Source organism: Lissotriton vulgaris, chromosome 6, assembly GCF_964263255.1.
Source record: "Lissotriton vulgaris chromosome 6, aLisVul1.2, whole genome shotgun sequence".
NCBI lineage: Eukaryota > Metazoa > Chordata > Amphibia > Caudata > Salamandridae > Lissotriton > Lissotriton vulgaris.
The window spans coordinates 1870847884-1870872309 of record NC_141694.1 but is presented as its reverse complement, the minus strand read 5'-3'; the positions used below and the strand labels follow the sequence as shown (position 1 = coordinate 1870872309).

The following is a 24426-nucleotide window of genomic DNA, read 5'->3' as shown; positions in this document are numbered from 1 at the left end:
TGTTGAGCAGGTCCCAGAGTTCAATGGCGTGTTTGCGTGCGGAGCGGGTGTCCTGGAGTATGCATTTAAGGTGGTTGCATCCTATCCTGGTGGGTGGGTTGGCGGGTCTGTTGCTGGTGAAGTTGCAGTTCTGGCAGGAGAAGGGTCCTTGGTGCGCTTTGGGGCACCCTGGAAGCAGGAGTGTGTTCGACCGGTGTTCAGTGAGTGAAGAGTGCTGGCATCGTAGCGGAGTCGGGTATTGTGGTGGTGTTTGTGGGGGCCAGAGGTTCTGGCGCTGGGCGCAGTGCAGGTGCAGTTGGGCACAGGCGGGCTTGCCTTAGGCACGCCAGCGGTTGCCATAAGAAGGGGAAGGGGGCAAGAGCACAGAGGGGGCGGGTGTGGGCTGGATCGGTGGGCGGGGCAGCAGGGGCAGCAGAGGCGGGAAAACACGGTCAAAACTGAAGGTGCCTGGAGGGAGGGGTGCACAATACCAGAACTACAATACAAGCTAAAATGAAAACTTAACTCAATATGGGGCACAAGAACAGTAGCGAGACAATTATGGCGAGCGCAGGATGGCAGGAGCAGTTAACACTGGGTGGACTGCTGGCACGAACCAGGAGCTGGGAGGCAGTCAGGAACGCGGCGTGCAGGCGAGGCTGCTGGGGAGAGTGCTGACATTGATCCAGGCATACCCTTGATATAATGTCTATGTTTTGTGGCAAAGACATGCATTACATATGGGAGTCTCACTCCTGTTGTCATTAAGCATGGGCGAATTTTGCTAATAGGCAATTCGCGAATTTGCGGATTTGAGAATTGGCAATCCGCAAAATTCACGAATTCGCGGATTTTTTTATTTTTGCGTGTTCGCGGGTGTTCACAAGGCGCTTTGCGTGTTCACGGGTGTTCGTGAGGCGCTTTGCAATTTCGCGGGGGGAGTTTTGCCTGCCTAATCACTGCCAACCTCTCATTTTTTATGCCCATCTGCCCTCTGTACCACTTGTTTCTGTGCCCTTCTGCCCTCTGCCCCACTCATTTTTTGTCCCCTTCTGCCCTCTGTCCCACTTTTGTGCCCTTCTGCCCTCAGCCCCACTTAGAATGGAGCCGGCAAGCTGCCAGCGCCATTCTAAAATAGCTAGAAATAGCTTCAACAGGAAGCACTAATAGATAAAGTAAAGCAGGTGCTCCAGTTGAAGGTCAAATTAAGTTACACAATCATTAATCACCCCAAGTTTGGGGTGATTAATGATTGTGTAACTGAATTTGAGCAGCACCTGCTTTACTTTATCTATTAGAGCTTCCTGTTGAAGCTGACTTTTGTAACTATTTTTGAATGGCTCTGGCAGCTTGCGGGCGCCATTCTAAAAGAGTTACAAAAGTCAGCTTGAACTTTTGACCCAATCCGTTCCGTTCGCGGATTTTCGTTCGCGGATTTTGCAGGAAATTCGCGAATCTCGCGGATTGCGAATTTACCGAAAATCCGCAAAATCCGTGAGTGGAACGGATTTTCCGCTCATGCTTAGTTGTCATGTACTTCTCACTGTTCTCATTTGGCTTTAGGAACGCCACATAAATCAAAGACTCACTACCCATGACTTTAGCTGTTTTGGCTTTGCGTGGACAAATCAATGATAAAAAAAAAATGTAAATTGATACTTGTATAGCGCACTACTCACCCGCAAGGGTCTCAAGGCGCTTGTACCAATACCGTTGTGGAACCCATCCTGGCTTTCCCTGTGAGGCATCCACTCCTTTGCATCCCCAAGGTGGAGGCCAGGCATCCTTAGTGTTGTGGGGGCCGTTGTGGAGATTAAGCAAGCTATTGCCCAGAGTTGCAGAGTGGGACTCCATGATTGGAATAGGCACCGAGGCGAGAATTATCAGGTCCGTGGAATTTTTGAGCCCAAGACCCGCCGAGGCGGGGAATTGAACCCTTGTCCCGGGCTAGACCTCTGCATCAGGGTCTGCCGCTCTAACCATTGAGCCACACTTCTCCGATGATGTTTGTCCAGTTCTCATCCTGTTACACCCCCTTTATATGAACTATGACGGGATCAGTGCTATGTGACGCAGTCAACCTTATGAAATCTACACCAAGGTTGCGTCATCTCCTCTGCAGAATCAACAGTCTTTGCCTCCACGGTAGAAGGAAGTGGGACTTAATTGGAGACGTAAATAGTAATTAGATGGCCTGGGAATGTCTCGAGTAAATATATCTGACCTACTTTGTTGAATGTTCCAGTGGGAGATGTGTTTCGTAATGACCCAGTTGAGAAACCTTCTGGCAGCAGTTCTGGTTCATACCTACAAGGGGGCCAGGCCCCCTCCTTCCAGCTAAGGCAGAATGTGTCTGCTATAAATCTGAGCCTCACAGTCACTGTGCTTCAGATACAGGTCTGGGAGCCAAGATGAAGAGAGGCAATAACTACCTTTCCCTGGCACTTCTGCCTCTGTGCATGTGGCTACTTTAGGCGGCTGATAGCCCCTCAGTCTGTGATGACCCGAAGACAGCAGGTAAACAGTGTTTCCTTTCTTATGACTGCTTACTAGGCCCTTTACCACTTGGTTTGACCCCTGACCTCTTGGCCCTTTTGTATACATATGTTCATGCACTGACCCCATTCTATCTTTGCTCACTCCTCTCTCTACTCCCTGTACACTCCACCCTGAATCCCACATATAATAGGGTCAGCTCTCATGCCCTTACCTGATTCCAGTAACCCAGTCCACTTACCCCAGAATTCTGACCCAGCCCCCCAGGCCTTGAATATCCCCGTCTCACTGGGATTCCAGTTCTTCAAATCTAACCTGTAACCACGTTTTCTGTAACAAAATACATCCTTCTGACCTGTATCCTCTTAATCTCCCATTACTCTCATGATGAATCTGTGTTTACTCATTTCAAGCAATGCTTTGGGGAAAGCATAATGAACATTCAAATGATTGAATAAATACATATGTCTACAGTCATCAGTCTGTCTGCACCCTGCAGTGGGGAGATAGCGCCTTCCTAAATGTTGCTTCTGATTTCCCAGTCCCCTGTGACGGTTTATTTTTAAGATAGTATATCAACAAAATGTAAGGCAGTAGAGATATTAAAGACAGTTGTCTGGCTTTGGAAGGAGGCATTTGTTTGCTGACTCCTTCCCTCCAAGCAGAGGCAGAACAGTCCCACGGCCTGTGGTATCAGCGCGCCTGCACAAGAGATGGTGAGCTCAGAAGGACGGCAGCAGGAGCTGTGATCCAGACACACCACCATAACCAATGACTTTAGTTGGTTTCAAGACTCTCTGGAAGTATTTGGGGGCAGATTTACAAGAAAGTGACGCACCTGTAGTGCGCCACCCTGAGAAACCCTTGCGCCACCATGGATGGGCTGTATTTACAATATGGCACACCATGGCGCAGGAATTGAGAGATTCTTCAGAAATTCTTACGCATCTGCTGGGGCAAAAGTCACGCAGTGCTAGAGTCATGTCTCAAGCACAACGCAACTCCAGCAATGCATTTTGAGGCCTATTCCCACTACACTGCATCACTCCTTACGCCTGCTCCAGCGTGGTGTCCTAGAAGTGCTGCAGTGAAATGTTGTAGACTTCCCTGCATCACTTCTACAAGGCTTTGCTGCATGGGAACGCCCACCCTGCATACATTACACCTGACGCAGGTATAATGTGACGCAGGGCTTTACAACGTGATGTATCTCCCTAGATGCGTCACGTTGTACATTGGCCGTATTTATTACGCCACCGCTGCGTCACAAAAGTGACGCATCGGTGGTGCAAAAGTGTCGCAAGGGGCTTGTAAACCTGCTCCTTGGAATGTATTCATATCACGGACATCAGGTACTTATATAAAAAGTGATTTGCCAAAGATCCGACAGCTCCACACAGGTGGGGGAAGTAGCCTTAGAAATCAAGTGTGCGTGGTGTCTTATGAGCAACAGAATCAGTATACCCACATCTCTGAGACCCCTGTGGGGACGACAAAGATGGCGGCTGCAAAGGATGACTGTGTCAGCAGGTGGTTCCCTTCCATTAGTGGGGAAGGTATCCACAGCGCTTTGGGTCAACTGATGCTCAGGGCTCTCATTGTGTCGTTATCTGTAGAACAGCTGGTGTTAGGTGTGTGTAGTGCAGTGTTCCTTCCTTCTTTGAAATGCTGCAGTGGGTAATGCTCATACTTTGAAAGTTACAGAAGTAAAAATGATTTCCAAAGTCAAAGGGAACATGTTTAATCAACGTCCAGGAGTGTTTCTAAGCAAAGCACGATGCATGCATAATGCAGTAAAAAGGAATAGCCATGTTCGTGTACGAACCTTATGTAAAGAGTTCAGCTTCGAGTTTTATGCTGCACAGACCTGCACGGCCAGCTTGATTCCAGTGACACAGCGAGCACGGAGCCCCCGTCTGGGCACCCCCTTCCCACTCAGAGCAAATGTATGGTGGAGGCTGGGCTTCAGTGTGCCTGGAAGCCGAGCAGCATGTGCTGGCCCTGTGTCTTTTCTTCTTAAGGGTCACACAACAGTAAGGTCGCAGGACAGCAGCTTACCCTGGGGGGCCGGTGCTGGCCTGACCAGTCACAGGGGCGTTTTCTTGAATTCCTTTCCAAACACAGGCGCTTCGGATAGAACTAAGATGCCACACCTCACGGCGCTATTTGAGACATTAAACCTGCAAACTGCAACAACATTTTAGGAATTCAGTGCATTCCACAGTGAGTGATACCTGCAAGCAAAGCTCCAAGCCAGGGTAACTCCGGTGGGGAAGGTTTTTAAGGGTCTTGCAGCATGGTCAGGAATATTTGGTGTACCCCTGATCTGAGATATAAAGCACACCCCAACCACAGGGATACCAAGGGGTGTCCTACAATTCCCCCCAGCAACCCACCAAACCGCCTGCTGTGGGGCAGTGAGAGGCCTGAAGGCTCCGGGGGCTGCCCTCAGGCAGTGGTGGTCAAAGGGAGTATAAAGGCTTCACTCCACAACTGGTGGGAGATGTAATGCCTGTTCCAGCGCTGCCCTGTGAGGTCCCTATGGACCATTACATGCTATGTTTATTACAAACTTGGTGCTAGACTCTTGTTATGACTGATGATGATGATGACGATGATTCTGGTAATCTTCAGGCTGTGAATGACACATCAGTTGAATTCTCAACCTGCTACCTTCTTATTCACAGACCGACGCGGTGAATGCACTTATAAAGGAGGTCAATGCCTACCGATGACCGTGCCAACTTATTGCCAGTGCGATGGTGTATGCCCAAGTGGACAGAAGTGCTGTCGGATGTTTTGCAACATCAGCTGCACAGATCAAGTGACGCAAGGTACAGTACCCATGTCAGCATTACACACTGTATCACCTTAACCCCATCTCTGCGGAGCTAATTCCCCCGTGGCGCGGGGGAGGGGGGCCGCGCCCAGGCCATGACGAGCTCAGCTCGTCACCAGCACACGGCCACAGTGCAGCATCACGAGCTGAGCTCGTCATCAGCACACAAGGGGCCTCATTTATGAAAAGTGACTCATCGCTGTGTGAAAACAGCGATGCGTCACTTTTCGCTGCGCACTCCTTGCGACACCAATGATGCGTCATATTTAATGTATGACGCATCATGTCGCAAGGACTTACAGATACGTCAGTATTTCTGACGCATCTGTAAGCGCATAAGTGACGCATTGCGGGAGTGTGTCACAAAAGTGACGCAACTCCAGCAATGCATCCTTTCACTTGTGGCAAGCCCCATGTGAAAGGGCTTGCGTCAGTCTTACGCCTGCTGTGAGGCAGGCGCAAGATTTTGACGCAACAGCATCCTAAAAGTGACGCAGTGAAATCTCATAGATTTCACTGCGTCACTATTACGAGGCTTTTTGCGGGGGAACGCCCCCTCTGCATACATTATACCTGACGCAGGTATAATGTGGCGCAGGGGTTTAAAAAGTGACGCATCTACCTAGATGCGTCACTTTTTAAATATGGCGCAACAAGGCACATTTTGTACGCCGCTGGTGCGTCACAAAAAGTGACGCACCAGCGGCGCAAAACTGACGCAAGGCCTCATAAAGAAAGGCCCTGGTGTTAACCTACACTGGCCCTCCAAGACGCAAGTTTTTTTAGACGGCTGGTTGCACCTTACAATGATATGGTGCAGCATGGCGCCGCAAGCAATTGTGCTGCACCGAGTTGTGTCATTTAAAAAATGCAGGGATGTGTCGCATATAAAGAAATAAGTGGCACCCCTGTGCTCTCCCCTGCACAAGCGCTAAAACAGCAACCATGCACCCACACAGGCACCCTTACATCATGGTGCAAGGGTGCCCGCGTTGCAGTCAGAGATGATTGTCTTGGTGCAGGAAGGGACAGCTCCCTGCACAAAAACAATCTTTAATGGTGTTTTGCTCCTTGCATGTTCGCTGCATAATGAAGCACAGATAGAGTGAAACATGATGAGAAATAAAAGTATTTCTCCTCGTTGGGCCACTTCAAACTTGAAAGTTTTCGGTGCTGCCTCAGATTTAAAAATCTTTTTATATCTAGGACAATGTCAAGAAGCGATGGGCGTTGCGTGGGAACACCCACAGCATCACCCGTGACACCTCCCTTTAACACAGAATACTGCATGAAAGAGTACCATATTTACAAGGCTGCGTAAAGCCACGTAAAGTAGCTTTGTGTGGCCTTGTAAATATGGGTCAGTACACAGTGCCACCAGTGCATCACAAAAGTAACGGTCCAGTGGTGCTAGGGGATTGTAAATTTGCCCCTAAGTCTGAAAAAAATAAAAAAAACGAATGTCTAAAAGTAATTCATTTGCAGATATGGCATGATAAGGAAAATAGGTAAACTGAGAAATCAATAGTTAAAAGAATATTTAGGAACCGCCATACTTGAGAGACTTGGAAATATGAGCTGCTTTGCTGTAAAAAACAATAACCCTAAATAATTTAGTGGCACAATGGAGGGAAAGCGCTCGCCGAGCAATGAGAGATTTTTGCCCCAGCAAAACATTAATTCCTTTTTAGGAGGCACTGGAGGCCTTTGGTGTCTCCCTGGAGCAATTTCTACTATGAGCCAGATTAAAGAAAAGCTGCCTGGGCGATTGCATGATTGAAACAGTAATGTCTGGGTGGGTACATGAGTGTAGTGGTAGTTCCTGGGTGATTTCATGATTGCATTAGTAGTGCCTAGGTGATTGGAGTAGTGCAAGGGTGGTGCCTGGGTGATTGAAGTTAATGTATTGGTGAATCCATGACTGCAGTGGTAATGTCTAGAGGATTTGAGGAATCCGTGGGTAATGCCTGGTTAATTGCATGAATGTAGAGGTACTGCCTGGGTGATTTTATAAGTGCATGGGTATTGCCGAGTAATTATAGGAGTACAAGGGAAGTGCCTGAGTAATTGGAGGAGTGGAAGAATAGTGCCTGGGTGATTGAATGAGTACATGGATAGTGCATGGCTGATTGGAGGTGTGCATGGGTAATACCTAGGTGCATAAGTAGTGCCTGGGTTAATGGATGAGTGCATGGGAAGTACCTGGTTGATTTTATAAGTGCATGGGTACTGCCTGAGTGATTAAAACACTGCAAGGGTAATAGCTAGGTGATTGCATGAGTGCAGAGGTAATGTCTGGGTCAGTGGAGGAGTAAATGTGTAATGCCCAAGTGATTGCATAAGTGCAGGGGTAATGTGTAAGTAATTGGAGGGGTGCATGAGTAATGTCTGGCTGATTGCATCAGTGGAAGAGTAGTGTCTGGGTCGTTGCATGACTGTAGTGGTAGTGCCTGGGTGAAAGGAAAAGTGTATAAGTAGTGCCTGGGTGATTTTTCAAGTGCATGGATACTGGCTGGATGATTGATGATGATCGATGGTTCAATCATTCTCAGGTAATGCAGGTAGAATCTGGAACTCGCTTCCGCATTGCTCCGTGCCATCACCTCCAACAAGATTTTCAAAGCTGACCTCAAATCTCTTCTCTTCCAAAGACACTTATAAAAATAATACCCTCATTCTCAGACTCCTCCAGGAAGTTAGTTCATCATTGTAAATTTGTACCATCTTCTTATTTATTCCCCACCCTTGATTGCTGTGTGTGATATTTTGTGATTGTCTATATTGATTTACTCCACCTCTCCTGTTGATATTTGTGACGTTCTATTTTGTACCATTTCTCTCATGTAACATAACTGGTTCTATTGTACAGCGCTCCGACACCTTCATGTAAAGTCTGCGCTTTATAAAAAATGCATTAAATAAATAAATACATTGGAGGAGTGCATGGATAGTGCCTGGATGATTACAGCAGTGCAAGAGTTATTCTATGAGTGCATAGCTAGTGCCTGGGTGAGTGCATGAGTGCAAGAGTAATGTTGGGCTGGTTGCATGAGTGTAGTGGTAGTTCCTGGGTGATTGCAGGAGTGCATAAGTAGTGCTTGAGGTAATGCATGAGTGCATAGGTAGAGCCTGGATGATTTGATAAGTGCATGGGTAACCTAGGTGATTGCATGAGTGCAGGGGTAGTGTCTGGGTCATTGGAGGATTGCATAGGTAATGCGTAAGTGATTGCATGAGTGCAGGGATGATGTGTAGGTAAATGGAGGAGTGCATGGGTGATTGCATGAGTGCAGTGGTAATGTCTGGGGGATTTGAGAGTGCAAAGGTCATGCCCGGGTAATTGCATGAGGGTAGAGGTAAGGTCTAGCTAATTGCATGAGTGTAGAGGTAGTGCCTGGGTGTTTTCATAAGTGAATACGTTTTGCCTGGGTGATTATATGAGTACCAGGGTCGTTTCTGAGTTATTGGATGAGTGCAAGAGTAGAGCCTGGGTGATTACAAGGAGTACATGGATAGTGCATGGCTGATTGGAGGAGTGAATGGGCAATGCCTAGGTGCATCAAGGAGTGCATCAGAAGTACCTGTGTGATTGCATGAGTACATAGGTGGTGTCTGGATGATTTTATAAGTACATGGATATTGCCTGTTTAATTATACAACTACAGTGGTAGTGCCTGGGTTATTAGAGGAGTGCATAGGTAGTGTCTGGATGATTTTAAAAGTGTATGGGTACTGCCTGAATGATTGAAGCAGTGTATGGGTAATAGGTAGGTGATTGCATGAATGGGTCATTGGAGGAGTCCTGGGTAATTCCTAAGTGATTTCATGAGTGCAGGGGCAATGTGTAGGTAATTGGAAGAGTGCATGAGTAATGTCTGGCTGATCACATCAGTGCAACAGTAAGGTCTGGGTCGTTGCATGACTGTAGTGGTAGTGCCCGGGTAATTGGAAAAGTGTATAAGTAGTGCCTGTGTGATTTGCAAAGTGCATGGATACTGGCTGGATGATTGCAGAAGTGCAAGAGTAGTGCAGGAGTTATTCTATGAGTGTATAGCTAGTTCCTGAGTGGAGAGGTGTGGCTCAATGGTTAGAGTGGCAGACCCTGATGCAGAGGTCTAGCCCGGGACCAGGGTTCAATTCCCGCCTCGGCGGGTCTTGGGGTCAATTTCCACGGGCCTGATCATTCTCACCTCGGTGCCTATTCTAATCATGGGTCCCACTCTGCAACTCTGGGCAATAGCATGCTTAATCTCCACAACGTCCCCAACAACGCTAGGATGCCTGGCTTCACCTTGGGGGTGCCTTGAACAAAGTCATATACATAAACACTATAAATAAGAAAAAAATGTTTAAGGAACTATGACAATTAGATCTGGAGTAAAAAATTTAGCAAAATGTATTGTATACAGTAAAGTTAAAAAAGCAGAAAATATAATAAACTGCTTAACACAGGTTAAAATAGGAATTATAAAATAACAGTACATAAAAAATATTGACCAGCAATATTGCTAGGAACAGACAGAAAAACAGTAAGACATATGATTTGTACAATACAAGGTGTGTGTTCTGATGCTCTTTTGGGACAACGTAATGTACATATGAGGTAATACTGTATCAACAATGATGTTTGAGCCACGAATCCCACTGTATTAAGGCGTTGACGCGTTTCGGTGGTCTTTTGGAATTCTATCCACCTTTATCAAGACAAAAATTCAATTTCTGTCGTGGTGTACATATGGTCCTTATCCGTAACGTGTTGAAAGTTTATGGTAAAGTGATTCAGGTCTGGACACAAAAATGATTCCTTGTATAATAGCTTTTTTTCTGGCCTTGTGGTTCAGAGTACCTGCGATCTGTTAGGTTGGATGGCAGTGTAGAGTCAAAATAATTTTGTTGCACAGCGTTTTAATTTTCAAATGCGCTGCGTTAGACCAGAGGCGCAAAAGTCTTGCCCCAGTAGCGTGAGTCTTTGTTCCCTCTACGTCTGCTGGCGGCTGCACGCTTCTCTGGTCCTAGTTCTCCAATGTCACAGGGAAAAGCCAGGAAGGGTTCCACAGCGGTATGCGTACAAGCGCCTGAGATACCCCTTCGGGGGTCGATTTGGTGCGCTATACAAATATTACTACATTTACATTGTATGAGTGCAAGAGTAATGTCTGGGTGGTTGCATGAGTGTAGTGGTAGTTTCTGGGTGATTTCAGGAGTGCATACGTAGTACCTGGGTCATTGGAGGAATGCATAGGTAGAGCCTGGATGATTTTATAAGTGCATGGGTACTGCCTGAGTTATTGAAGGACTGCATGGGTGATACCTGGGTGAATTCATGAGTGCAGAGGTAATGTCTGGGTCATTGGAGGAATGCATAGGCAATGCATACATGATTGCAGGGGTAATATCTAGGGGATTAGAGGAGTGCATAGGTAATGCCTGGGTAATTGCATAGGTAATATCCAGATGTTTGCATGAGTGTAGTAGTAGTGCCTGGATGATTGGAGTAGTGCATGTAAATGTATTGCGATTTATATAGCGCACTTATCACCCGAAGGCATCAAGGCGCTTGCTTAGGGTATTCCCCTGTGAGATACCCCAGCAGGGGATCCGCAAGGTGAAAGCCAGGCATCCCACCGCGAGAGGCCGTTGTGGAGATTAAGCAAGCTATTGCGCAGAGTTGCAGAGTGTGAACCCGTGAATCGAGTAGGCACCAGAGCGAGAATTGTCGAGTCCATGGACATTTTAGGACTCAAGCACCCCGCCGAGCCGGGAATTGAACCCTGGTCCTGGGCTGACCTCTGCTTCCAGGTCTGCCTCCTCTAACCAGTGAGCCACACTTCTCCATGGGTAGTGTCTGGGTGATTTTATAAGTGCATGGTACTGGCTGAGTGATTAGAGGAGTGCATAGATACTGACTGGTTGATTGAACGAGTGTAAGGGTAGTATGTGGGTGATTGCATGAGCGCAGGGGTAATGTTTGAGGGATTGAAGAAAAATATAGGTAATACCTGGGTGATTGGAAGAGCATATGGATAATGTGTAGCTGATTGCATGAGTGTACAAATAGTGCCTTGGTGATCGGTGAAGTGCATAGGTTGTGTCTAGGTGATATTAGTGTATGGGTAATGACTAGGTGATTTGAGAAGTGCATGGATAGCGCGTGGGTGATTGCAGAACTGTAGGAATAGTAACTGTATAGATGAGTGCATCTGTAGTGTTTGAAAAAATGGATGAGTGCAGTAAAAGGGACTGTAAATATTACTTCACATTATCATGCTTATTACATTATTTCATCCTACCTTTTTTATTAAAGAAGATACAAAACTCAGTGGCACTATTTTACAGTAGTTTTGTTGTAAACTGAATTTAAAACCTTTTCAAACTTCACCATTACCTTCTGTAAAAAAAAGAAAAACAGTTATTGAATATAATATTATAGTTTTAAGAACACAACATAATTTTAAATTGCATAACACTTTCAGTTTCCCTCTTTTGCTGTTCTCAGATTCTACTGAATTTCACAATACAAGGTGATTTCAATGAAGTTTCATCATACAACAGCGGGGAAAAAAAGCAATCAACAAGATTGTAAAAAAAAAAGCGTTGATCATTATTTAGAACAAGTGTAACTATCTGTTTACCTGTATACGATTTTTAAATTAAATTCTTCAACTACATTAAATCTTTTATTTCTCTCAAGTACATTTTGTAAAAAATACACTCTCATTTACATCGTGTATAATATAAAGATCGAATATATAAGCTACTTCTTTCAAACACAATTTTCCAAATGCAATATGAATTAGCACAAACAATAATCCAAACAGTAATTGTTCACATCTTCCTAATAGGCCGAATAATGTTTCCAAATCCATTTGCATTGACAATATCCAAAATAAACTAGTTATTTTGTGATCAAATCTTCCCAATAGGCTGAATGATGTTTTCAAAACTTTGGCATCAAAAATATGAGATATGAATTTGGTAATTCAAAAGGCAACCTACATTTGAATTCCAAATAAGCCTCCTTTATTGCACTTTACATACACAGTATAGTGTCCAGATGTTATAGTAGGTTCATCATGGAAAATAATAGCCACTGCTTTAAAAGTTCTTTCTGAAATTGATACTTCACTTGCCACAACATTTTTTAATTTTAGTTTCCAATTTTGTTCTATTTGCTCTACAACGTTGTAGCATTAAAATGACATATTTTCTATATCTTTCTATACATAATGTTGACAACATTTCTGATTTACAATGAGAACATTTCGTATCTTGATTAGCTGTTTTTACTAATATGTTAAAAGACACTGATTTGCAATCTGGTATCGTCAAGTATGTGAATCGTTCAGTGTCTATTTCAGTAGTAGAAGAAAATGAACACTCTTCAAATTTATGATACCATCTGTAACTTAGTCCCAAAAAAATGTCATTTTCTATTCCTTCATCATTCAATACTGCAAGCATAAATATAAGAAATTGTTGTACATCTTGTTGTATATTCAATGTAAATTTCAATGAAGCATTACATATATCCAAAATATACTGAATGCCAGAAGCAGTATGGATTTTAGTTCTATCAGTTACCAACTTTTGAAAAATATGATGCATTAAAGAACTCATTTTTTTTTGTCGATTTTCCATAATTTCATGATGAAGATCCTCTAGATAAAAGACAGCATTTACAATGACATTAGCAGCTGATGCCTGAACTATTTTCTAACTGGCATCCTACAATATCATCATCAGTGTCCATTTTCATTTTCTTTGCAGTTTCATCATTCTCTTGCATTGTTTTCTTTTTTAAATCTCAGTAGAATATTTGTCATATTTTCGTTTTGGACACACTACATGTTTCTCATACACTGGCTCTCCACCTAAGTAAGGAGCATAAAGTCTTTGTTAGAAATAGGGTCACCAATTCTACAGGGCGTAGCATGGAGCAGAGCGGGCAGGCCAAACTTCAGAGGACATGTGAAGCTTCCACGCAGTACCCACAGACGACACACCAGGCACACTACAAAAGAGGCACGACACCGCTTCTGGTTGGAAAAAGAATAAGTTTTGTATTATCTCCAACCTGCAAAGGTAAAACACAATACCAACAGTAATCACAATTGGGCGCCAACTGACGCCAGAGCAAAGTACACCAGGGGGATTATTTACAAGGAAAAATGGGAGAAGTAGGAAAAAGGGTTAAGGAAGTCCATTAGTGTCCAGCTGAAATAAAAAGAATGTCAGGAAATGCATAAAACAAAGGATCAATATTGCAGGGCAAACTCAGACCTTAATCCTCAGCACCACCTGAGTAGTGAGCTTTAAGCATACAAGGAAACATTAGGCATAAACACCACCTGACTTACATTAGCACCTCCTACAAAAGAAACATGCGACACCTAGCATCAACATCTGGCATAGGCATGGAAATGTAATATCAGGCCTAGGTAGGCATAATCACATCCACCATGGGGGCATGAGCCTTAGCATCAAAATCAAACAATAGGCGTAAAACCTTAACATCAGGCCTATAATATCCTCGGCGTAACTTTATGCAGGAATACAGGAGGCTCTCCCGCACATTAGGCATAAAACAGTAACAGGGAACCACTAGGCATGAAAATATTCTGCAGGACCTTAGCGTGGGAAATTTTAGGCACCCTATCAACAGGGGTACAACACCTGAGGCAGGGAACTCTGCAGGAATTTATCAGCAGCCCAAATATTGCAGCAGACTCCTGCCTAGCCAGGGGGGTAACTCTGCCTCAAAAGAAAACAGTATCAAGGACACCGGCCACTGCAGGGGGCTAAACAGAGCTTTGCAGACGCAGCGCTGTAAGAGACAGCAGTCCTGGCATAAGACAGATTTTCCCAATAAAACAGTTCCTTCAGGCCAAGCAGCGCTTCTGCCGCACAGAGCTTGGGGGCACAGTTCTCCTAATACAGCGCTTAGGAACCAGCAGGTCAGGCAGTAACACTTCCAGCAGTGCAGCGCTTCGCAGGGCAACAGCGTCTTCACGGCACAGCGCATTAGGGTTCTAGCGCTTAGAGTACACAGCAGCGCTCACAGCGCTTGGGCCAGCAGCAGTTCCCAGGGCGATACAGTGCTTAAAACACTCATAGCAGGGCAGTCTTGGTCACAGTGCTTTGGGGACACGAGGCAGTCTCCTGCAGGCCAGCGCTTCCAAAGGCACAGCAGGCTACAACATTCCTGGGCAAGGTTAGCGCTTTGCAGGCACATAGCGCTTCTTCTAGGCACAGCGCTTTAGGATTGTGGTGTCTAGGCAGGTACACATCAGGCAGCACTCATCCAGGGCCAGGCAATCAGTTCCTTAATAGCACAGCACTTCCCAGATCATAGCGCTTTAGCACACAGCGCTTCCTCTAGGCCCAACAATTCCAGGCGCACAGCGAAAGGGGGGCGAACAGTCCCAGCAGCAAGCCCCAGGGGCCCCAGGGTAATACTCCTCACCTCCTGGGGGGATCCAGTCCACGATGCTCCTTTCCTTCGAGGTGCTTCTTTGCGCAGGGCTTGCGTGGCGCATGGTCCCGGCAGCTTCAGGAACCTGGGGGGCCCTCCTTCCTCAGGGGCCCTGGGGACAGAGCAGTAGGCACTACTGGGCCAGGTCAGCAGTTAGTGGGGGCATCATCAAAACAGGGTGGTAGGATTTAACCATCCCCACTGCAGCGTGGCCCTCCTCCCACACGGCAGCCTGAACTCCTGAAGTGGGGCTTTACAAGCCCTGGGGGCTGTAGGGGGGTCCTAGATGGGTACAGAGTCCAGCACACAGGCCCAAGTGGCGGTATCCCCTGACAGCAGGTCCCCTCACATTCCTGTCCCAGCTCTGTCTCAGCACATGACAACTCTACAGCTCTACCTATACCAGAAAGGCTGGAAGCTTTTAGAATTCTCAGGCAAACTAGTTCTAACTGGCTCAGTGGGAGGAGTAGAGCACCCTGGGTGCCAGGCTTTCCCTCCAAAAGCTAGGGGTGGCTGGGTACCTACTAACTACACTGCTAACCTCCTGCAGTCAGGTGGCACAACGCGCAGCCATGGCAGCCATTTCAAATGCAGTATTTCACCACATGGTACATGTTTACAATGGGGAAAATAAATGTAAACACCATTGCATTGCATTTAACATTACACAGGGCTTCTCATACCTCACATGGCCTATTCAGTAACCTTTACCATGGGGGAGACATCCTACATGTTGGGGGGTGAAAGCGAAATATTTGGGGGAAAAGAGCCAAGTCCAACACACTTCTTAACAGATTATACTCTTTTTCACAATGTACATCAGCACTAATCTTTTTCTCATCAAAATAAATCAAATACAAACCAGATAATGTTCTTACTCGAGATAATGCAACATTTTCCACACCCTCTTTAAACACTGTACTTCCAATATTTACCAAAGCACTGGCTGACTTAAACCTTCTGATTTATGAATGGTTACTGCATATGCTAAAGAAAGAGAAAACAGTTTTCTTTGAACATACAAGTCTTTTACAAGCAAAAAATGAACAGCACAATGTTCAATCTGTTTTAACTCTGCAATCTGATCAAATGAATTCTTCAAAAATTAAATTCCATCTCGGTTCAGATAATTTCCCAAATCAACAACTTTTCCAACTGCTCCATTTACTAAACCTGCTTCTACATTTAAATTATGCCGTAAAATTACCCAACAGTTTACATATTATATAAAATCTTTTCTAAACCTGCAGTCTTAGACACTGACTTATCCAAAGAATCCAATTTTGACTGTAATTTCTCTGACATAAGAATAGTAACTCCTTTGTGTTCCATTTTATCAATAGCTTTCATTTTCACTACTGGCTGTATTTACAATTTCAAAAGTTCTTGATTGAATGTAGAACATCTGTTGCAGTGTTGGCATTAGGCAAACTATAGACTTATTTTCTCTAATGTTCTTGTATAATATTTTAGGTGCTGCGTTTTCATTTGCAAATAAATTCATTAAAAGCTGACTTTATAAAGTTTCTCTGCCATGTTTTGGCAAAACACCAATTCTAATATCCTGAAGAACTTTTCAATAAGGTTCATCACTTGCTTGTCGCATAGTCTTAATACGTTCTTTATATTCAAAATAAGACCAAGTGTTGACATTTTCAATACTTCCTAAAGATTTCCTAGTGTCTTCATGGAGCGCTTAAAAAAAAATTGCCCTTTTACAGGAGTAAGTTGTTGTAGGTCGCCAAATACAATTAAATGTTTTCCTCCAAGTAGAACATCATAATCTATTTTTAAAATCTGTTGCATTCTTAAATTTACAAAGGCAAGCATTGACTTTGAAACTCATCAATGATTAGATTTTTCATTTCATCATCATAATAACTTTATTGCGACTATTACAGTCATAAAAGCACAAAGATTAAAACAATAAACTGTACAATTACATACACGATTTAAACATAAATCCGGTGGTGATGTTAATGAATGTAAGGATGCACAAACTTCCCAGGGTATTAAAAAAATAAAACAATTTATGTAAAAAAATGTTTTCTGTTAAAAATATAAAATATGATAAAAAGTTTAAGAAGATTATTAAACAATTTAGACAGTTACAAACACCAGAGTGATTAGGACTGAATAACACAATCACAATTCATTAGGTATCAATTTCCAGAAAATACCTTTGTTTCAACCACATTGCCTGGAGAAATTTAGAGATTACAACCACATATATTGGGTCCATATCAGATTTTAAAATTCTAAAGTCAGCAGAGTAATCCCAAATACCCAGGTTCCTGCACAGTTGTATAATCCATTTAGACCTGACCTGCTTATAAGCCGGGCAGAAGAAAAATACATGAATTTCTGTTTCCTCCACCACACAACATCTGGGCCAGCTGTACTCCATAGCCGGCGCCAATATAGCAGGGGTCAGCTCAAGATTAAGTCCACTACTGGGAGGATACCCAGGTCCATTCTTAGGGGGACCAGTGGGGTATTTGTTGGCAGAGCCGTAATATTTCTAATAAACTTGTTTTCAGTGAGGGTCATTTTAGTTGATTTGCTATGCTCCCAAAGTTCCGCCCCACACATAGAAGCCAAACGTGCTTGGACTTTATACATTTCCAGGGGGGGGACTGATTGCCTTCAGGGCACACCCCTCCTGGATTTTCCTTAGTCCCCCTATTGCCTGTGTAAGCTTCAGATTCACCTCATCAATGTGTGGGCCCCAGCCAATTTTATCATTCAAAGTTAAGCCCAAGTATTCAAAAATATGGACTCGCTCTAACTGAATATCGTCCATTACTGGACATGGATAGGTAGTAGGTTTAGCGTTAAAAAACATATATTTTGTTTTGCTGATATTAACTAGAAGTTTTCTCCTTTTGCAGAACTGGGTGATTTCCCTTAGAACTCGCTGCATCCCCATAGGTGACTTTGAGAGGAGCAGGGTATCATCCGCAAACATCAATGCGGGAAATTTGTGAGATGCTATTTTCGGGGAATCCAAATCCTTCGCAAGGAGTAAGTCATCTAATAATCCATTAAGGAAGAGTGAAAAGAGGGTCGGCGCGAGCACACAGCCCTGCCTCACCCCCTGGTCAACAGGAAAGGGGGCTGTCAATCCAGCGTCTTTACTATATCTTACCCTGGCGTAAGTACCTTCATGGAGACGTTGAAGTTGGAAACACAGATAGGGTGGTACCCCCATGGCCAATAGGATGCTCCATAGCTGGTCCCGATCAACCATGTCAAACGCAGATTTCAAATCCACGAAAGTGAGATAAAGACTCCCCTTTTCCAAAATCACATGCTTCCAGTACATCGGCTGCAACCTGAACAACTGGTCAACTGTTGCCATCTTAGCTCTGAATCCGGCTTGTAATGGAGTGAGTATGTCATGGTCTTCCAACCAGTCCTGCAATCTCCCTAATAGTAACCTTCCGTAAAGTTTCTGAGAAACGTCAATAAGGCTAATAGGCCAATAATTTGACGGATCCAGTGGAGATCCTTTTTTGTGAATTGGAACAATCTCTGCACCTACCCACGTCGGTGGTGCAGGGAGGCCATATTGGATTGCATTAAACAATGATAAGAGGTATGGGGCCCAAATTGCCTGTTCACTTTTGAACAGGTCGCCCGGAATTTTATCCCATCCTGGAGCTTTATTGGACTGTGGTTTCGCTAAAGCAGATGTCAACTCTCCCATAGAATATGGGGTGCATCGGCTAGGATTTGACGGTTAAAATGACACAATGGAGTTTGATTAAAACTTGCGTCTAAATGCGAAGTAGAGTATAATTCCTTGAAATGTGAGACCCAAGCATCCTCATCAATGTTGGGATCAAGTGTGGTTCTACCTTCCACTTTCCCAAAATGGACCAAGTTCCAGAAGCTTTTACTATCTTTTTGGTCCAATGCCTTCTTGATCTCCTGCCATCTTTCTATTTCCCACTCAGTCTTTCCATTTAAAATTATCCTCTTGTAGGCCGCCCTAGCTTCCCTAATACGGGAGCGATCGGCCCCTTTCAGTGCAGTCAACAGGGTTAGTTTTGCTACCTTACAAGCTTTCGAATACCACGATCTCCTGGCACCACCAGTTTTATGTTTGGAAGTACCGCTCTTTAAAAGATAATCGGCCAGAACTGAAGTCAGTTCTTGGTGTAGTGCACCCAAATCACTATCAAAACCGTGGTGTGTTAAATTTGCCGCAACAACACTGGTTCTTTCTAAAACAGGTATAATGCTGGCATATAGTTTTGACATTGTTTCCTCTGATTGCTTTATCTGGGACCATCTGATTCTTCTCCCTCCTTCTACAATCACCAAATTATTTTGGTACGGCTGCTCAATATCCCCTCTTGAGCAGCACCACTTTATATCCCATAACTAAAGGGTTCTGGTGACTCTCACATCATTCTTCTACGACAAACTCCACCACATTATGCCACAGCTCTATACTGATCAAAATATAATCAATGACCGTTGCCTGGCCAAACCTCTTAAAGGTCGGGCGCCCAGGATTATCCCCGATGAACCTGCCATTACAAGCCCTGAGTGAGAAACACAAAGTCTAGGAGGTTAGCTGTAAGACTAAATGGGTCCACCAATTAATATAATACATATTAGGGGGGGGAATTGACCAGATAATATCCTCCTCACTTGTGATTGGGTGTGTAATTACATTCAGATGCTCGAGGCGGAAGTTAAAAACTCCACAGATTATGAAATTTAAAATTCCTGCCAGTCTGTTCAAAAGATTTGACAAGCTATCTATAGTTGGTGAAGTCTCACCGTACTGAACCGGTCGGGAGTAGATATTGATAATGGCAAGTTTCGATGAATTCTTGTGTGAAAGAAGAATGAAGGTTATGTCTGGGGAATATGTCTCAATTCGCTTAACCTTGCATCCTAAATGTGAAGCCACCCATATGCATAAACCCCCTGACGGTCTACCCTTGGGTCCCTTCACTGCCCCCTCACAATATGCTACAAAGCCTGCCCTGTATTGTGGGTCTACCGCCCAGGTTTCCTGGAACAAGCATATCTTGTGGGAATCAATATATTCCCCCCAGTCTGCTTGATCCAGTTTAGGAGCGAGACCCGCAATGTTCCAGGATAGGATTCTAGGGCCACCAATAATTGGTTGTACACTCTTCCTGGCCAATACCTCTGCTGAGGGTCTATCAGTGATCCAGAGATTACTACATTCAGGGATGATCCCAGAGTTACTAGATTCAGTGGTAGTCCCAGGATTAGTATACTCAGGGATGGTCAGCAGGGTTTCTGTAGTATAACAGACAACTTCTCCATTATCATGATCACTTATCCTTGAACAAGTGGCATCCCCCCCTTTTCCCACCGGTCTAGATACTGTTACCTTATTACACCCCACTACACTCAATAGACTTGGGGGTTGATCATCATCTCCACATGAAGCTACCCTGTCAATAGTCTGTTTTCTGAAGGTTACAAACTGGTCAGTGCCGTCCGGGGTCAGTCAATCCACTGAATCCAGTAAACTAAATCTATTGTGCAGAGGTACTGCTGAAAATTGACCACCATTTTCCCTATTAAGATAAGTATTCCTCCTAGCTGGATGATCCCTTGTACCCTTCACAAGCTCATATTTCCCCTGATTGGACATGGAGTCTGAAGGTGTATAAAAATACCTCAGATCCCTGGCTTATATAAGGGTTCATGAATTTGCCAGTTAACCCCAACAGACATGCTCAACAGCCCTCGGGTCATTGAAATTAACAACAATGCAATCTCCTGGCATATTTTTCTGTTTAGATCCTACCCAGCCCACCCTACTTACAAATAAGATTTTGGACTGTACCTCACAGGGGAGCGGTCTATTGATGTTTAACCAGTGTATTGTCTTATTTTGTAGTTGTTCGTATGACTCAAGTTGCCCTTGCTTTAGGGCTGGAACACCGGTCAGAACAGAGACATAGGGCGAGCACTCGGGGGGGGGGGGGGGGAAGATCTAAATGTTGGTGTGCATCTTCTCCCCCCATGAACAAAACCAGTTAGCTGCGGATGGCCCTGGGGTTCTCCATGGAAGGCACTAGACCCGCTCTGTGACTCTACAGCCACTAGATTTGCACTAGTAGTTGTTTTCAACCTCATTATATTGTTAGGCTTTGGTCGAGGTCCCAAGTCCATAGTTGTTATCAAGGTAGTACCCGCTGATGCCACCGACTCCCCTCCACCACCCTCCCTCAAGGGCACTATGCCTTGCCATTCGCCCTCAATATTGCTCTTGCTGCCATTCACAACAATGGTAAGTGAGGACTCAAGTTCCACGAGCCTATTCTCAATTGACAAGAGTCTCGTTAATATAGGATCCAAGGTTGATTTCATTAAGGCACCTATTTTTAGCCAATATTCATCATCAGTCCTTAGCAGTCCAGTAACACTTTCATCTAAGTTTCCATCATTTGCCACTTGAAGTACTACAGGTGTGTCCTCAATTATGATTGGACCCACGTTTCGGCTTTCGTCAAATTTACTCAGCTTAGGTACTTTGAATTTCTTCTCCTTCTGCTGGGTTACTCCTCGCTTTCTCTTAGGGATCGTCCCTTGTACGAGTTCCTTAGGTTTGGTAGGCTGGTTGTGACCCAAGCCAACACATGAAACTATATTACTAGGCAAGTTTTGAAGTGCTTCACCTCGGGGCATCAAAGGGGGTGGGACATCTCCCTCTGTAGTATTGGGAGAAATTGCATTCTGCTGCAAACTTGGCCTTGGCATCTGAGCAGCAAGTGGCAGTAATGACTGAGGGACTCCTTGGGGTGAACGAGCATTCATTATCCGCCCCAGTGAGGACCGCTTTGAGAATGTAGGATCCAAAGAAAGTCTGTGCTCAGTGATTGCTATCTCATGAGCCAAAACAGATGTAGCCCTCGTAATAAACTGATCTAAAGTTCCTGCAACATAGCCCAGCCCGGCAGCTTTCCTGCCATGCCCCTCAACGAGTTGAGATTGCTTATCTCAATTTAGCAGTGAACACAATGTGCCCATAAAACGGAACAAATATTCACTTACTAAAGAGACAAGATGTCTATTAGTGTTGGAGAACTAAAGGAAAGGGCCCAGCCCTGCCTCTCACGGTCTCCAACGGGCTCAAACGGGCCCGCACTTGGCCCGGGCTTTGCCCGGCATGTGCCCGCGCGCGTCTCGTGAAGCGGGGGCCGCGAGCTGTGAAATAGCGATGTGTGCGGGATCAGCATAAAGCCCAGGTGAGTGGCGTTAGTGGACTGATAGACGCTGTAGTCCCTGACCTCCGTGGCAGCAGGAAAAGAACCAACAACAAAGTCCGGCTGTGGGCGGCATCTGCGAAGCGGGGGCCGCAAGCTGTGAAATAGCGTTGTGGGCGGGATCAGCTTGAAGCCCAGGTGAGTGGCGTTAGTGGGCTGATGGACGCTGTAGTACCCTGGCCTCCGTTGCAGCAGGAAAAGAACCAACAAAGTCCGGCTGTGAGCGGCTCCTGCGAAACGGGGGCTGCGAGCCATGAAATAGCGCTGTGGGCGAGATCAGCTTGAAGCCCAGGTGAGTGGCGTTAGTGGGCTGATGGACGCTGTAGTCCTCCGACCTCCGTGGCAGCAGGAAAAGAATCAACAAACAAAGGCCGGATGTGAGCGTCATTTCAGTACTCTTGACACTACATAACCAGGTTCTCCAGATATCCTGTGATATTCCAATGTATTTTCTTGTTCAACTGGTAGCATGAGTAATTGATGTAAAGTAATCCCTTTAATGTTGTGTGCTGCTAATCCAGTCAAAGCTGTTACAACACAAGATAAATGTGATTCAGTAGTTTTGTGTAGATAACTGGATAAAACTTTAATTAGGAAACCTTTTCCTGTTCCAGCTTGACCACTTATGTACATTTGAATAGGTTTAAATGATGTGTTAGCATTATTTTTTTTTCAGGTAGCAAACCATGCTGTATCTGCAGTGTCACTTGCTCATATATTTCTTTTTATTCAATATTTAGTTGTTCGTCATACTTTCTCAAATCAATAGTATCATTTTGGTCTTGTTCCATTGTCATGTCTACCTCATTCATGGCTATTGCTGCTTCATTTTCAATAAGTGGTTGTCCTAGTGGATCTTGACTTAGTGGAGCAGTACTCTGACTATCTTGAGAACTGCCTCTAGCTATTTCAGCTGCAATGTTAGTTTCTTGTTCAATCTCTTCATTTAACATTTGTAGATAAGCAGGGAAAATTGTGAATTGAATGCTATCTTTAGATGCATTAAAAGAATCTTCATTGCAATCAAAATCTCTAAGTAATTCCATTTCACTACGCCAAGGCTTGAAGAGTTGCAGAAGTGCTAAATAGAAAACTTCCCTCTAAACATATTTCTTGTTCTTCCACATTTACAGTTTTATAATAAATATTGTTTTGTACAAGATATAATGTAGCCTTTAGAAGTTTGGGGACATCTACTAACTCTTGTCATATTTTCTGACTCTTTGTTGGTACACCATTAACTAGAATAACTACAGGTTCACTATCCTCTCTCTCTATACTAACAATTTCAATATTGTTATTAAAATCTAAAGGTAAATACACCACTCTTCCTTTTAAACCTCTTTGTAAATCTGTTGGAGGCAGCTTACCTGTTTTAGGCTCCATAGGAACTATAGCCTGAAACGGGTGCACGGATTGAATACGAATGGACTCATATGTATTTAAATCTACCAGTTCTAGAGGAATAGCTACCAACTCTAATCAATCAATCAATCAATCAATCATAGCATTTGTAAAGCGCACTACTTACCCGTGAGGGTCTCAAGGCACTGAGGGGGAGGGGGAAATGCTGCTACTGCTCAAACAGCCAGGTCTTCAGGAGTCTTCTGAAGGTCAGCAGGTCTTGGGTCTGCCGTAGGTGGATGGGGAGGGTGTTCCAGGTGTTGGCGGTGAGGTGGGAGAACGATCTGCCGCCGGAGGTCGCTCTACCGATAAGGAGGGCCGTGGCGAGGGCAAGGTTGGTGGAGCGAAGCTGGCAGGTGGGGGTGTAGAAGCTGAGTCGTCTGTTGAGGTACACTGGTATAGTGTTGTGGAATGCCTTGTGTGCGTGGGTGAGGAGCTTGAAGGTTATCATCTTGTTGACGGGGAGCCAGGGCAGGTCTCTCAGGTGGGGTGAGATGTGGCTGCGACGAGGGATGTCAAGGATCAGGCGTGCAGAGGCGTTCTGAATGCATTGAAGTAGTTTCAGGAGTTTTGCCGAGGCTCCTGCGTAGAAGGCATTTCCACAGTCCAGCCTGCTGCTGACGAGGGCCTGGGTGACTGTTCATCTCGTTTCAGTGGGGATCCACTTGTAGATCGTGCAAAGCATTCTAAGGGTGTTGAAGCAGGAGGAGGTGACGGCGTTGACCTGCTTTGTCATTGAGAGGGTGGAGTCAAGGATGACCCTTAAGTTGCGTGCGTGGTCAGTGGGTATTGGAGCTGTTCCCTGTGCAGTCGGCCACCAGGCGTCATCCCAGGCCAAAGGGGTGGATCCGAGGATGAGGACTTCCGTCTTATTCGAGTTCAGCTTCAGTCGGCTGTTCTTCATCCACTCAGCGACGGGTTTTATTCCTTAGTGGAGGTTGGTTTTAGCGGTGTGGGGGTCCTTGGTGAGG

The 24426-nt window shown here is 44.9% G+C and overlaps 1 long non-coding RNA gene across 1 annotated transcript in view; it reads left to right on the top strand.

The window, feature by feature from the left end:
* Window positions 1-2354: 2354 nt before the first annotated feature.
* LOC147709706 (uncharacterized) overlaps window positions 2355-24426 on the top strand; it is a 47535-nt gene continuing 25463 nt past the window's right edge. Inside the window, exons 1-2 of the long non-coding RNA XR_015296722.1 lie at window positions 2355-2496; window positions 5163-5309. This is a non-coding gene — a long non-coding RNA (uncharacterized LOC147709706). The remainder of the gene's footprint in view (window positions 2497-5162; window positions 5310-24426) is intronic.